Source organism: Pyrus communis, chromosome 11, assembly GCF_963583255.1.
Source record: "Pyrus communis chromosome 11, drPyrComm1.1, whole genome shotgun sequence".
NCBI lineage: Eukaryota > Viridiplantae > Streptophyta > Magnoliopsida > Rosales > Rosaceae > Pyrus > Pyrus communis.
Genome location: NC_084813.1, coordinates 4782232 through 4798053, shown reverse-complemented (window position 1 = coordinate 4798053; position 15822 = coordinate 4782232).

Genomic DNA, 15822 nt, shown 5'->3' with positions numbered 1-15822 from the left:
CCATTAATAAACAATATTGAGAAGAAAATAATAATAATTAGAAGTAAAAACCAGAGTGTCTATTCTTCTCACTGATCTCTTCTTCATTTGACTATTCACTTGATACTTAATTAGAATAGCGTGTGATCCATATTACCTTTCAATTGACGAGGCAGTGAGATCTATAATTAGATCTCTGTGAAGTACGATTGAAACCTCTTTTCAATCCACCCAAGTGAATATGATATAATTCACATAAGATCTCACAAACTAGGAGTGACACCTAACTTTGTATCATAGCACCCAAGATAAGATAGAACGGTCGAATAATCTACTCAGTTGAAATTACAATGTATTCTGTTCTACAGTGGATTGAGCTATTGCATGTCAAGTGCTCATGTGATACAATAATGATTCTTTATTTGTGATTTAGAACTTTGTTTGTAACCACTAAATGCTATGACCCGAGACTGCTAATCTAGAAGTACAAATTCCTTGCATTATGATGGTCGAATATCCTATATTGTACATTCTTGACTCTGTAAGTAACCCAAAGACTCAAACTAAAAGAGGAACAAGCCTCTTGGAAGATATATAGCGTATAATCATGAAGATCAACAACTACTTACAAGCCAACTGTAATGCCTCTTACTGAAATGAACATAAACATCTCTTATGTGTGTGTAAGTATCATTTGCAGATTCTTTAATAAGCACATGCGACATGTTTTAGAGATAACACGCAATAACTTGAGACATGTTATTCAACCGAATTGATTATTCGAAAAGGTATGAAAAATTCCAATTACAAGATTTACAACCTCGAAATATTTGACTCATATTTTTTTGGACTAATTATCGTAGAATTAATTCCACATTGTCTGAACACATGAATTAATTCCACAAATAATTACAATGAAATTTGCCTTATGGCATGCTTTCAGCAATATTTTGTCGCAGGAGATATACTTATGTAATAACAATATTCGTTTTCTTGTAGTATCAGAGGACCAAAGGAAATAGAACCTGTTGATCAAGATCAATGTAGTGGTTTGTAGTGTTAAAGGAGCACATGAGAAGGGCCTTGTTGCCACTTACGTGAGGGTTTCGTTACTAGGGTGTATTCATGAATTTATATTTTAATTGCATTAACTGTATAATATAGTAGAAAAGATAATTTCTGTTATTTAAGTTGGGCGTAGCGATACAAAGCATGAGTTTGAAATTTTTTTATCAAAGTCTCTAATGAACAAAAGTTTAGGGAGAGAATGATTGCTCTCTCCACCAGCGCCAGGGCATACCCACAATCTTAAGCTAGAAAGACTTATGTGTGACACCTAATTGCCAGACTTATGTGTGACACTTAACTGTCCGTCGCTACTGGTATGAATTTACATGAAAACTTACAAATTGCATGTCAATGAGGACTACTGGCAACGAGACTCGAATAGTAGTGGGTGACACACAAGATAAGGACCTTACCAACCAAGGCAATCTTGGCAAAATTTATCAAAGTCTAAATTATATATATTACGAAAGAAATTAACAAAAAAAATAATCAAACGGAAAATTTGCCAAACGACCTACTTTATTAGTTTTTTTTAAAGAGAGTGAGTATTGCATATATAGCATTTTTCATTACCAATTTACTTCATTGTCGTGGATATTTATGGGGACAAAGTATGTAAGTCGTCTGATAGCAGGGCAAGGCTAGGCAAGCCGATTGGTAGAGCAATTCCCTAAATGGGTGGAGGATATATCTCTCTGAAAGATGCATTGGTTGATGGCATCTGGTGGTCGATCGACCTAATCTTGGACATGGAGTAGGGCAAGTAAGAGCTTTGACCTTGATGGAGGTTCTGTAGAATGTTCCACTGCTTACTGAGGTGCCTGTGGGTAGGGCTGCAAGAGGTGACAACTCCTTCGGGGAAGGTCGTGATGCCTACGTGTGGGCCAAGTGGTCTGCTCACCCCGTTAGTGGTAATTCCGTCATATTTAGCTCGCAATCCACTTAACACACTCTAATTGGGTGTCATATGGTCTATACAAGAATTAATATAAATGAAGAACATGACTCCATATGAGACACTACTAACTTTCTATTAAGAACATATTGTAATTAAAGTATGATATCGTATTTGTCTAAGCTAGGAATGGCTATTCCATATATTGCGGGTCACGGCTTCATAGGATTAGAATCAGGATTTGATTTTACTATTTGTATTTGTATATATATATGGGCTACATAGCCTCTGTTTAATACATAGAAAATATTCAGCCATATTATTCCTCCATATATTCTTCCATATATCAATCCTAGGAATTAACTAGCTCTTTCTTAATTTGGTATCAACATAGGCTCTTCGATCCACGTCATCAAACCCTAGCAAAATACAAATACCATGGCAGACAACCAAACATCCAATCCCAACACAAACAATTCCAGCAACCCTAGTATGAATTTATCAATTCCATACTATGTTCATCCTTCAGATCACCCTGGCCGTGTCCTTGTTTCTAAAAAAACTGAATGGCACTAGTTATTCATCTTGGAGCAAATTTATTCTTCATGCCCTACGAGCCAAAAATAAAATTGGGTTCATCGATGGATTCATAAAACCCCCTTCAGAAGACGAAAAACCAAGTGACTATGCCCTATGGGCACAATGCAACATCATGATCCTATTATGGATTTCGAATTCGGTAGAGTCTCATCTCTCTAAAGGAGTTGTCCATGCCCAATTTGCATACAAGATTTGGCAGGATTTCAAGCATCAATTTTCACAGCAAAACACACCAACAGTTTACCAAATCCAGAAACAGATTGCTTCTCTATCACAAGGCTCCATGACCGTCTCAGCGTACTTTACAGAACTCAAGCATCTCTGGACTCAACTCGATGCGTATGAAGACCCCATCATTCGTAACCTAATGGATAAGCATCATGAGCAACGAGAAAAATACCGAATTATGCAATTTCTTATAAGCCTTAACGATGTTCATGACATCGTTCGCATCGACATTTTCATGATGACACCATTGCCCAATATTCATCAAGCTTATTCATTTGTCAGCAATCATGAGCAACAACGCCAGTTGTTGTCGGAACAACACCAATAATTGCCATACGATAATTTTTCCCTTGCTGCCGCAACACAAACCTTCTATGACCAGTGCTGTGATCATTGCAACCGAGAGGGACACACCATCGACAATTGTTGCACTCTAAAATACCATTGCAACTTTTGTGACAAAATAGGATATACAGAGGACAGGTGCAAAATTAAAAATGGAACATGGGTGCCCAATCCCAATGGAGGCCATGTCAACAAAAATGGTCGAAAGCAATGCCATCAAGGAGGCTCTTCTTCACGTCTTTTTCCTGCTGCCCATGCAGCGGAAACAACTTCAAACTCTCAAGGGTTATCCATGCTGCAGCCAACATATCCTCCTACCCTCACCAATCTGTTGAGTGCACTCTCTGCAGATCAAATTCAATAGTTAACTCATGCTTTCTCTTTGCTTTCTTCTGGTAATGGGAACACTTATGCAAATGTCGCATGTCCGAATTCTTTTTTTGTTACTTCCATTAATTTTGTGTTTACTAAGCCATGGATCTTGGATAGCGGAGCTACATATCATATCGTTTGTGATTCCACTTTATTTACTAACACCAAACCTTTGTCTATACCCATTGTTAATTTGCCCACTGATTCTTCAATCCCAATCACTTGCACTGGTACAATACCATTTAATTATGATATAACTTTAGCCAATGTCTTGTGTGTTTTGCCTTTTAATCTCAATCTCATGTTTGCCAGCAAAGTCACTGACTTTCTCAATTGTTGTGCCATTTTGTTTCCCACTTTTTGTGTTTTGCAGGACTTGGCTTCAGGGAAGATGATTGGTTCAGGTAAAATGCGTGGTGGTCTTTACTACATGTCACCTATCCACCAGACACATGCCTCTCATCAAGTCTCTCATCCTTCCAATTTATGGCACTAACGACTTGGGCATCCATCCCCTTCTCGTCTTAAATTAGCTTTCTCTTTGTTAATTTCTAAGGCTGTTTCCCTTGACAATAACTGTAATGTCTGTCATTTGGCCAAATAGACAAGACTTCTATTTTCTTTAAGTTCAATATCAACTCATGCACCGTTTGTTTTATTACATTGTGACATATGAGGTCCTTACAAAATTCCCACTCACTCTAAGGCTCGTTTCTTCCTTACAATTGTGGACGATTTTAGTCGATGCACTTGGGGTGTTTTTAATGTCTAAAAAATTTGAAACACAAAATCTCTTGAAGTCTTTTATCACCTTTGCTCACACTCAGTTCCATGCCACAATTAAAAACATCGAGTAGACAATGGGTCTGAATTCCTATCAATGATGGATTATTTTCAATCTAATGGTATTGAACTTCAACCACTTTTGTTTACACCTCTCAACAGAATGGGGTCATTGAACGCAAACATGGCCTTATGCTTAAAATGGCACGTGCTTTACGTTTTCAGTCAAACATACCCATCATCTTTTGGGGTGATTGCGTACTCACTACCGTCTATCTCACCAACTGTTTACCTTCACCCCTACTTTCCAACAAATCACCTTTTGAACTATTATACAAACGTCCACCATCCCTTGAGCATCTAAGAGTTCTTGGATGTCTCAGTTATGCTACCGTTGTCCATCCTACCCACAAATTTGAACCTAAAGCTCACCAGTGTATTTTCGTTGGCTATCCCATAGGTCACAAAAGGTATATACTTTATAGCTTGGAAACTAAACAGTTTTTTATCAATTGTGATGTAAAATTTCATGAAACTTCATTCCCATTTTCTAATCTTTCATCTCATGATTCTCATTCCCTTGCCCTTAACCTCATAAATCAGGACCCCACCTCTCTTTCTCCCATTTCCCATTTAACTCCACCGCTTCATGCATCTGACACCATCATCGATCAATTGCATGCCTTAACCCATTAACCACATAGTGCTAACCCCACCCCTGCCCTCTCACAGGCTGACACTCCCACTCAAAATATCCTACATATTTCCCTTCTACGCGATATCCTTCCCCAACCCATGCCCACCTCTCCTCCATTACTAGACGTCCCCACCCCTCATGAACCCCCCACACCTTCTCCTAACCATCTTAATGCCTTCCATCCCGACCCTAATATTCCCACCTCTTCACCACCTATTATCCTTTCTCTCATGCAGTCCACTCGTCCCAAACAGCCACGGGTATAGACTAAAGACTACCATATGTCTAACCAAGTCACTCACTCTTCTTTGGCACCACATTCTGCAAAAGGTACCTGTTATCCTATATCTACTTTTCTTTCCAACTCTCATTTTTGTTCTGCTAATTGCTATTTTTTAGCTAACATTACAGGTCTATCTGAGCCCACCACATATGCTGAAGCTATCCTTGATCCGAATTGGCAACAAGCTAGCAAACATAATTAGATGCAAACAGAATTGGCAGCAAGCTATTTAAACAGAATTTGATCAAAATGTTGTTCTTGATGGCACTCTCCATGAAGAGGACTACATGGATCCCCTTATGGGTCTTCACCAACCAGGAGAGAATCTTGTACATCGACTCAAAAAGTCTCTTTATAGACTCAAACAGGTATCCAGAACTTGGTTCACCACTTTCTCGAACGCTATTTAGAAAGCCAGATATCATCAATCGAAAGTGGATTATTCTTTGTTCACCAAGGATCAAGGTACTTTAATCACTGTCATTCTTATTTATGTAGATGATATACTTGTCACAGGAAATAATATCCAAGAGATGGAACAACTCAAAGAATTTCTTCTCAAATGCTTCCGCGTCTAAGATCTTGGCTATCTAAAGTATTTTCTGGGTATTGAGTTTGCCCGCTCAGAAAAGGGAATTTTTATGTCACAAAGAAAATATGCACTTGATATTCTACAAGACTTAGGGTTACTTGGTGCATGGCCATATCCTTTTCCAATGGAACAAAAATTGGCACTTATATCCACAAATGGAGCACTGTTGAATGGCCCAACTAAATATAGAAGGTTAGTTGGGAGATTGATATATCTCATTGTTGCTAGACCGGACATCGTTTATCCTGTTCGTACTTTGAGTCAATTTATGCACGAGCCAGGGAAACTGCATTGGGATGCAGCTTTGTGAATCCTTAGATATATCAAAAGGACTTCTAGTCAAGGTTTACTATTTTCTACCAACAACAATCTAGACTTGAAAGCTTTTTGTGATTCTAACTGGGGAAGATGTCGTGCCCCAAGAAGATCAGTTAAGGGATATTATGTTTTTCTTAGTAATTCATTCATTTCGTGGAAGTTCAAGAAGCAAGATAATGTGTCTAGGTCATCAGCTGAGGAATAATATTATGTTACGGCAAATACTGGCCTGGAAATAACTTGGCCACGGTACATATTACAAGATTCACGAATTCCCCAGAAAACTCCTGCTTCATTGTTTTGTGATAATCAGGCAGCCTTGTACATCGCATCAAATCCTGTTTTTCACAAACATACCAAGCACATTGAGATAGATTGTCATATAGTTCGAGAAAAATTACAAGCTGGTATAATTCGCCCTACGTATGTGCCTACACTTTTTAGTTAGCTGATATATTCACAAAGGCTTTAGGGAAGGATCAATTTACGAAGTTGTGAGACAAGTTGGGTGTTCGTAATCTTCACTCTCCAACTTGAGGGGAGTATTAAGAGAATATTGTAATTAATGTATGATATCGTATTTGTCTAAGCTAGGAAATGCTATTCCATGTATTGCGGGTCACGGCTTCATAGGATTAGAATCAAGATTTGATTTTACTATTTGTATTTGTGTATATATGGGCTAAATAGCCTCTGTTTAATACATAGAAAATATTCAGCCATATTATTCCTCCATATATTCTTCCATATATCAATTCCAGGAACTACCTAGCTCTTTCTTAATTCTTTCCACCTTCTGCACAATGGTTTGTCATTGTTGTCAATGCAAATTTCCACTGTCCTCAATCTTGATGAGAATGCACCTGCAAAATAATCAACACCTTTGATCAAAGACCTAAGCCTCACGCACCCACGAGGTGGGAGATGGGGGTTAGGCTAATGGATCTTCGATGCCTAAGTCAGTTTCTCTGAGAGAATAAAATGTTTAGGACTTTTTTAGGAGTAGCAAAAGCTCTGAAAATTTGGTAGAATATGGGGTATTTATAAGGATAGGGCCAGTCACAATGTTAGGGTTTTACCCTACACGTGGCGGCATCTTATTGGCCAAGGTGTTTATGGAGAAATATTCTCAAGATATTAAATTGGAAATAATATCTTGAGATAATGGTGTAATTATTCATAATTTATTTAAATTGGGATTACTTGATTGGAGTTAATCTTCAATTGGGAATGTATTAAAGATAGGATTTGGGTAATGAATCCTTATCTTTAATGCTTTGACACTTCCTTGCCAAGGAGAGGTGAGCTGTGGGAAATCGTATTCAGTTGCTTGGACCTTCAGGGATGTGAGCTGCGCGTGGGAGTATCTAAGAAGCCTGCCCATTTATTAAGGGCAATCTTGTCTTTCTTGAATAAAAATCCACGTGTCACCTCTAGAATTTTTGGGATCATTTTAGGCTTCACAAATACCCCCACACCTACTTGGCTGCACGCAGGAAATGATAGTAGGTGTAGAAATCCCAAGCTGCTTAGGCTTGCAGAGTTATTTCCCAATTTGAAGTTAATATCCTTTTTTGTTTTAGAGATAGACTTCTTCCAAGAAAAGGAAACCAATTACCCCCAATACCTATTTAATTATGCCTTAAGCAGGGGATTAAATAAATTTGGAGAGTTATCATTATTCCAACAAGGAAGATAACCCACATGAAATTTTTCTTCCCCCTCCCTTAGCGTTTTCCTTCTCTTGTCCTTGCAAAGAGTTGTCTCTCATTGTTCTTCTTCTCCGTGATGCAGCAGGGTAACAAAAATTTGAATTTTCTTATTCTTGAATTTTTTTGGGAGTCTTGGGACTGCTTGGTGGGGCGACACAGGTCAACTCAGCTTGGTCGAGGTGTTGGCTACGTTAGGGCACAATAAGGTTGGCTTGGGCCAGATTTTCACGGTTGCTAGGTAGGGACCCGTGCAAGTGGATGGCGAGAGAGAGAGACTGGCACAGTCCGTATCTCTCTGGTTAATGCGCTTGGCCGAAAGGCCTTGGGTTTTCTGCGATGCGAACTGAGCATGAAATAGAAGGGGAGATGAGGCGTGGGCCTCCCCCCGGACTGGGCCGAGTTGCTTACAAGAGAGAGACAGAATGAGAGATTGGGTCTTAGGCTGTGGGGCCTGGCTTGCGGTCGAGCTCCTATAGCTGGGGCCTAGGCTGAGAAAAGTGGTGAGGCTCGTGGGGCCTGGCGTAGGGGTGCTGGGCTCAAGGTCCTTTTATGTTTATTTTTTGTTTTTGTTTTTGTTTTTTTATTCTTTTCTCATGAGCTGCCTTCTAAATATTTTTCCTCGTACTTTTTGTAGAGATTTTTAGATGTATTCCTCCGATCGCAAGAGTGGCAAATATCCTCCATCCTTGGTTCTTCCGGCAAGGTGGGCTATTTCAAGGTTGTGCATGTCAAGATCAATTTCGACGAGCTATTTTAGGATTTTCTTGAGGTGTTTAAGCATGCGATTCCGTTAGGGGTTCACGTGAAGCGGGTGAAAGATGACAGCAGCCATAAACCATGTGGTGAGTGCACCACTGCGAGGAAAAGAGCCATCTAATTCCATCCGTACTACTTGGTGTTAGGATTTACTTTTTCCATGCCGTGTCTTTTCTAGGAGGTGATTTGCTCCATGAAATGTGCGCGTACTCAATGCTCCCCAAATGCAGTTCGTGCGATGGTGGGATTCTTAAACTTAAGTAGGTTCTTTGATCTTGGCTTGACCATAAATGAATTATGGTATTTTTTCAAGATTGGCCACAAGGAAGGTGTAAGGCAGCTGAGGCCTCGTCATAGGCTGCTCGATGCTTCTTGCAAAGGTGATCATGAATGGGCGAGAGACATCTTAGAGGTAAGTGGGGAGTGGGAGTCTGACTCTTCTCCTAAGATGCATGTCTCGACTACCTTTATCAGTGGTAAGTGAATTGCTTCATTCTTGTCTTGCTTGAATTTTTGTTGAGCTATTCCATGACTTTAATTTATTGATTGTCCTTCTTACTTTGTGTAGATTCTGAGTTTGGCTTAACTCTAAGCACTTCGGAAGATATGAAGAAAGTTCACATCGCTTTGAGCATTCCTGCTGAGTACTGTGAGTGGCGCTAGCTGCTCAGCTTTCTTTGTTGGGAGAAATATGGCCTGTCCTCGGAGGAAGAGATAAAGCAGATAAAGGACGAGGCGTTGGCTTGTCAGATCGCTGCTGTAGAGCCTGCCGATAATAAGGGTAAAAATAAGAGATCTTCTTCACCTGTTTGTGAGCCTTCGGTCGAGAAGAAGCCAATGACTTATTTTGCTGCTCGTGGGAGCTTGTTTGCTATCGAGAAACTGGTAATTGTTCTAACTTCCCCCAAAGAGGTGAAGAAGACCGTTGAGCCTGAGCCTGTAAAACCTGCTGCTCCGAAGGTGACCGCATCCATTGTTGAGAGACTTGTCCAGCGGAAGGGTTTGATGGTGCCCCTGGTGTCTGGGTTTGTGTCGAAGTATCTGTCGGGAGTTAAGTCTGGTTCAGCGTCTAAGAGGCTCGCCGCTATAAAGACCGAAAATGTGGATTCTGCTGCTAAAGTGGCACTTGGGCTTGTTTCTCTTTCTGCCATGACTGACTCGTCTGCTGAAAAGGGGAAATCTGCTCACACAGGCATTTGTAAGAGATCTGACAAGTCTGAGACTGGAGAGTTTCCAGAGGTTTGTGCACTGCTGAAGGCTGACCTGCTTGAAGATGTTGATGTATGAGCCAAGTTTGTTGATAGTGTTGGGAAAGTTGTTATCTGCTCAGACTTCTTTGTGAAGCGTCCTGCCTACTTGATGAGGTCATTCCTGATTGGCACAATGGATAAGACTTTGATTTTGGCAGCTGAGTCTATGCGCATTGATCAAGATGTTGTCAAGTGTGCTAAGGAGGCCGAAGTAGGGTTGGTGGCTCAGCTTTACTCGCCTGCTCAAAAGATCGAGAAACTTGAATCTAAACTCGCCGGTTTGAAGGGGTCTGATGTTTTTACCTTCACTTCTGTGCAGCTGGAGATCACTCATCAAGAGGTCGTCAACTTGAAGACTAGGCTTAGTGCGACTCAAGCGATGTTGGAGGCTGCAAGGAAGGAAGTCAGTCGTGTTTCTTCAGTGGTCGAGGACCTTGAGTCTGTCAATTCGAAGCTACGATCTGCTTGTTTTGCCAATGATGAGGAGCTTATCTTCATGCATGTTGAAGTGCCTTGTCTCAAGGAGGTTGCTAGTAAGCTTGAGTCCAAGAAAGTGGATCTGCAAGGTGCGTTGTCTGTTAGCGAGAACCTGAGAAAGGAACTGAATGAGTTGCAGGGTGCTCACACTGGGCTTGTTGAGGCAAATATACAGCTGAAGAATGAGAAAGTTGGTCACGAAATGGTGCTTGCTTCTTATTAGACTGATTTCTACAAGCTTGGCTATGTAGACCATCTTCAGGGCATGTCATCATATTATGAGTTTTCCGAGAAGGACTTTGAGACTTTGTCCATTTCTCCAGTTGATCTACTTGATTTCTTGTTTGAGGTTACCTTTGGCAGAGCAGCTGATGGTCAGGCAGTCCAGGCAGAGATGGCTGAGGATGAGTTAATGAAAGCTTTCGCTGTTAGGAGCGGTGTAGTTGTTGAAGGTGTGGTAGTCGAGGAACCAATGGTTGTGCAGGCTACCAAGGAATAATCTTTTTGCTTAGACTTAAGAATTTTCTTCTTTTCCTTTTTGTTATGCTTTATTTGAACTTTGTTGGCCTTCAAGCCGGTTTATCAATTTGCTAGAAATTTAATAAACAGTTTTCCTTGTTTTGCTTCATCCTTTTATTTCGCCGTGTTTTTTGCAAAACCTTATTCTAGACGGTCGGTCTGGTCAGCTGCCTTAAGAAAGCAGCCGATCCCACGTCACCACGTAGGTTTTAGTTTTGTCTTCAGGGTCTTCTAAAGCTTTACCTGCAAGAGGAAAAATGTGAGATTTTTAACTTATAAAGCCGTCGGCTAGACTCATGCTTATTGTAGAAAGCAGAGAAGGTCTGCGTGGCTGTTATAGTCGTGACACTCAACTTTAGTGGCTTCTTGAGCTTAGGCCCTCTCGGGGCATGTTGCGAGATTTTTAACTTATAGAGCCGTCAGCTGGACTCTTGTTTCTCATAGGAAGCAAATGAGGTCCGTGTAGCTGCTATAGTCGCGACACTCAACTTTAGTGGCTTCTTGAGCCTTGGCCCTCCCGAGGCATGTTGCGAGATTTTTAACTTATAGAGTTGTCGGCCGAACTCATGCTTTTCGTAGGAAGCATAGGAGATCCGTGTAGCTGCTATAGTTTTGACATTTGACTTTAGTGGATTTTTGAGCCTTGGCATTCTCGGGGCATGTTACGAGATTTTTAACTTATAGAGTCGTAAGCTAGACTTATGCTTCTCATAGGAAGCATATGAGGTCCATGTAGTTGCTATAGTCATGACACTTGACTTTGTCCTAGCAAAACTTAAACCATAGACCGTTGGTTGGAAGTGCTGTTTTTAAGTAAACAGATAGGTTCACCTAGTCATAGCAGGTGTAAGTCTCGGCTTACGGATTGCCTTAGGCTGCTAGCCGTTGAGTCGTCAGCCGAACGTCTTACTTACAAAAGAAGATGACCCGCGTGACCATTTCAGGTGTCGTCCCTGGCTCTCAGAGACGTCTTAAGCATGAGGTGTAGACGGAATCGCACCTTAGAGGCCACATCTTTTCAAGTTGCAACTTGATTTCACAGGTCGCTTGACTAGTATTGCAACACTTTAAAACCAAGCTACGTTCATAAAGACTTGCATGTCGAGGATGGACCATCTTGTTACTCGAACTCTTTCATGGGCAAGTGTCATACACTTAGCGTCTCTTTCGGTTGGAGACCCGGGATCCCACAGAATTGAATCCTTCAGTCGGCTAAGTCTATTCTAGGGGAATGACTATCTTGGCTAATTCTGGGAGTTGTCCGGCTCAGGTAGTTGCTGCATTCAGGGGGAACTGAGTAACCGTGCCACCCATCCATGTCTGGACATTCTGGATTAGTTTACCCTTTCCTTATTGGAGAGCACACGTCATGTTTGCAAGGAAGATGGTGTATTCTACTTTCCACATAAATGGTTGAGGAATTAGTTTACCCTCTCGCTCTGGAAAGCTTACGCCATGTCTGTAAGGCAGAATGCATCTTCTGCTTGTCACAGGGTTGGTCAGTTTATTTATGCATTCGACCCAGGCTTGTGAATAATTCCTTCAATCTTCATTGAGAATAGAGGTTTATATTAACTTTGCTCATGGGCAGTAATAGCATAACAATGGATAATCCTCGACATGTGAGGTTTTGTTCGTCAAGCTGTTTGAGTCTTCGAACTTTTTACGTCTTGAACGGGGTTCAAGGAATAGTGGGAGGTCACATGTCGTACTTTCTCAGGTTGTAGGCATTCCACTGCTTGTTGATTTCTTTATCGCTCATGGTGGTGAAGGTGTAGTTACCTCTTTCGCTTACTTGGCTGATCTTGTATGGACCTTCCCAGATAGGAGCCTTTTTTTTTTAGCTTTCCCGTCGGGCGGTGATGAAGGCCTTTTTAAGGACTAAGTCTCCCGACTGTAATTGGCGAATTTTCACCCTCTTGTTGTAGCTAGAGAGGAGTTGCTGCTGATAGGCCGTAATGCAGATGATAACATTCTCGCGTTTATCCTTTGCCAGGTTTAAGTTTGTGGTCATATCCTTTTTGTTCTGCTTAAAATTCGGTAGTACAGTGCTGATGCTTGGCACCACGATGTTAGGAGAATGATCGCCTCAGAACCATAAGCCAGGGAGAATGGAGTTTCACCAGTTGGTCATCTTTTGGTGGTGCAATATGCCCATAGAACACTAGGGAGCTCATCTGGCCACTTGCCTTACTTGTCTGAGAGGGTTTTCTTAAGGCAGTCGAGGATGATCTTGTTGGATACCTCGACCTGCCCGTTTCCTTGCGAATACCGGGGCATGGACATGTGCTGCTTGATGTAATATTTTTTGAAGAACTTCACTAAGTCTTTGCCCACAAATTGCGAACGCGGCAGATGTAATGAAGTGTAGAATGCTAAAGCGGCAAATGATGTTTTTCCATATGAAGCGCTTTATGTTCGTCTGGGTTGTTGTAGTCATGGGTTCAACTTCGACTCATTTTGTGAAGTAGTCGGTCGCCACGATCATCATGTCTCTGCCCCTAGCAGTAGGCAGCATTGGTCTTACTAGGTCAATTGCCCATTGCTTGAATGGCCAATGGCTCGTCTGCGGGTAAAGTTTGCTGGCAGGTAGTGCGGGCATGGGCTTGAAGTGCAGGCAGTTGTCGCACCTTTATACATACTCTTTGGCATCTTGATAGATGGTTGACCAGTAATAGCTAGTGTTAAGGGCTTTTTGCGCTAGGGAGTGGCCTCATGAGTGGTTTCTAGACGTCTTCGTGGATTGAGTTAAGAATCTTCAGTTCGTCGGGAGGCGATAGGCAGTAGATATATGGTCCTAAAAAAGATCTTCAAACGAGCATGTTGTTCCACATATAGTAACGTAATTCCTTCATCTGAAACTTCTTGTACTTCAGTCTGTCTGCAAAGAGTGTTCAATTGACTATGTAGTCGATGATGGGATCTTACCAACTTAAGGTTGTGCTGATCTGCGCTACCTCAACTGCTGGTTCCTTATCTATGCTTGGCTTTTCCAAATACTCGACTAGGATGGAGCGCTTAAGCTGATAATCTAGTGCGGAGCCTAGGCTTGTTAATACGTCTGCGTGGGCATTTTCTGCTCGTGGAACCTGAATAAGTGTGTACGCCTGGAACGTCGCTAGCTCCTTTCGTACCGTCTTGAGGTATTGGGCCATCCTTGGATGCTTTACTGCGTACTCCTCAGAAGTTTGGCTGGTGATCAACTGGGAAACGGAATAAATTGCGAGCTTTTTCACTACTAGGTCTTTTGCCAATCAGAGACCTGCTAGTAAGGTTTCATATTCTGCTTCATTGTTTGATGCCTTGAAGCTTAGAATGATTGCCTGCTTGATCATGGAACCGTCTGCGGTAGTTAGAATTAGGCTTACCTCCAATCATTGGTAGTTAGACGATTCATCAACGTGCAAACGCCAGAAATCTCCTATAGGCTGGGCTGGTGTAGCTACGGCGTGCTTGGCTGCCTCCGTGGTGCCTTTGGGCTGAGTTGATGCATTATTCAGACTTGGGGTGAATTCTTCTACGAAGTCCGCCAATGCCTAGGCCATTATTGTCGTGCGGCGTTGGTATGTTAGGACGCATTGGTCGAGTTTCATTGACACTTCATCACTCGTTGAGAAACGTCTGGACTATGCAAAATTGATCGCAGTGGGTATTGGGTTATTATGATGACTGGATACCCTTGAAAGTATGGTCTAAGCTTCCGTGCTGCAATAACTGGCGCCAAAATTAGATTTTCAATCTTTAGGCATCTACTTTCCTCATCGAGGAGAGCTTTGGATGTATTAGAATACAGGCAGTTGGGCCCCCAACTCTTCTCATATGAGGGTAGAGCTTACTGCTACTTCTGATATTGCCAGATAGATGTACAGGTTCTCCGATATTTCTGGCTTGGATAGTAGTAGAGGTGATGTCAGGTACTGCTTCTGGTCTTGAAATACTTTATTGCACTTGGCGTCCCATTTATCTTTCTGCGCCTTTTTGATTGCCATGAAGAAAGGCTTGCATTGGTCAGTAGATCGCGAAAAAAAATTGATTAAGTGCGGTTGCTTGTCTGGTTAGACTTTGGATCTCTTACAGAGCTGTGGGCGGTTTCATGTCCAGGATCACTCTGATGAGCCTCGATTGCTCGTTGGGTTATAAGTACCCTAAGAATTGACTTGAGGGGACGCCAAAAGTGCACTTGGCTAGGTTGAGCTTCATATTGTACTATCTAATGATGTCAAAAGTTTCTGCCAAGTTATAAAGGTGGTCTAACCACTGCTTGCCTTTCACCATGATGTCGTCAATGTAAATTTCCATAGTGACTCCGATTCTGCTTCTTGAACATCGTGTTTACAAGTCATTGGTAAGTTGCTCCTGCGTTTTTAAGGCCAAATGGCATGACCTTGTAGTAGTATATGCCTTGCTTGATCACGAATGCGATATTCTCCTTGTCAGGCTTATGCATGGCAATCTGATTGTAGCCTATGTACGCGTCCAAGAAGTTGAGCAGCTGGTTCCCAAATGTTGAGTCAACGAGTAAGTTGATTCGTGGAACCAGTTAGTTGTCTTTAGGGTATGCCTTGTTAAGGTCGATGTAATCCACGCATACTTTCCATTTGCCTTTCTCTTTTTTCATCACTAGCACGACGTTGGCTAGCCATGCTGAGTGCGCCACTTCCTTAATGAATCCGACCTCCAATAACTTGTTAATCTTCGCCTCAATAATCGTTACTCGCTTAGGTGTGAAATATCGCATTTTCTGGATCGCAGATTTAGTAGTGGGATCGATGTGCAGCTTGTGGCAGGCTATCGCTGGATCAATACCAGGCATGTTAGAGGGTGACCAAACGAAAATGTGGCGATTTTCCCTAAGGAAAACTGTGAGTTCCTGCTTCTTTATCGGGCTCATATATGAGACAATTATAGCTATCTTTTTCAACTGGTGGGGGTTAAGAATGATGTCTTT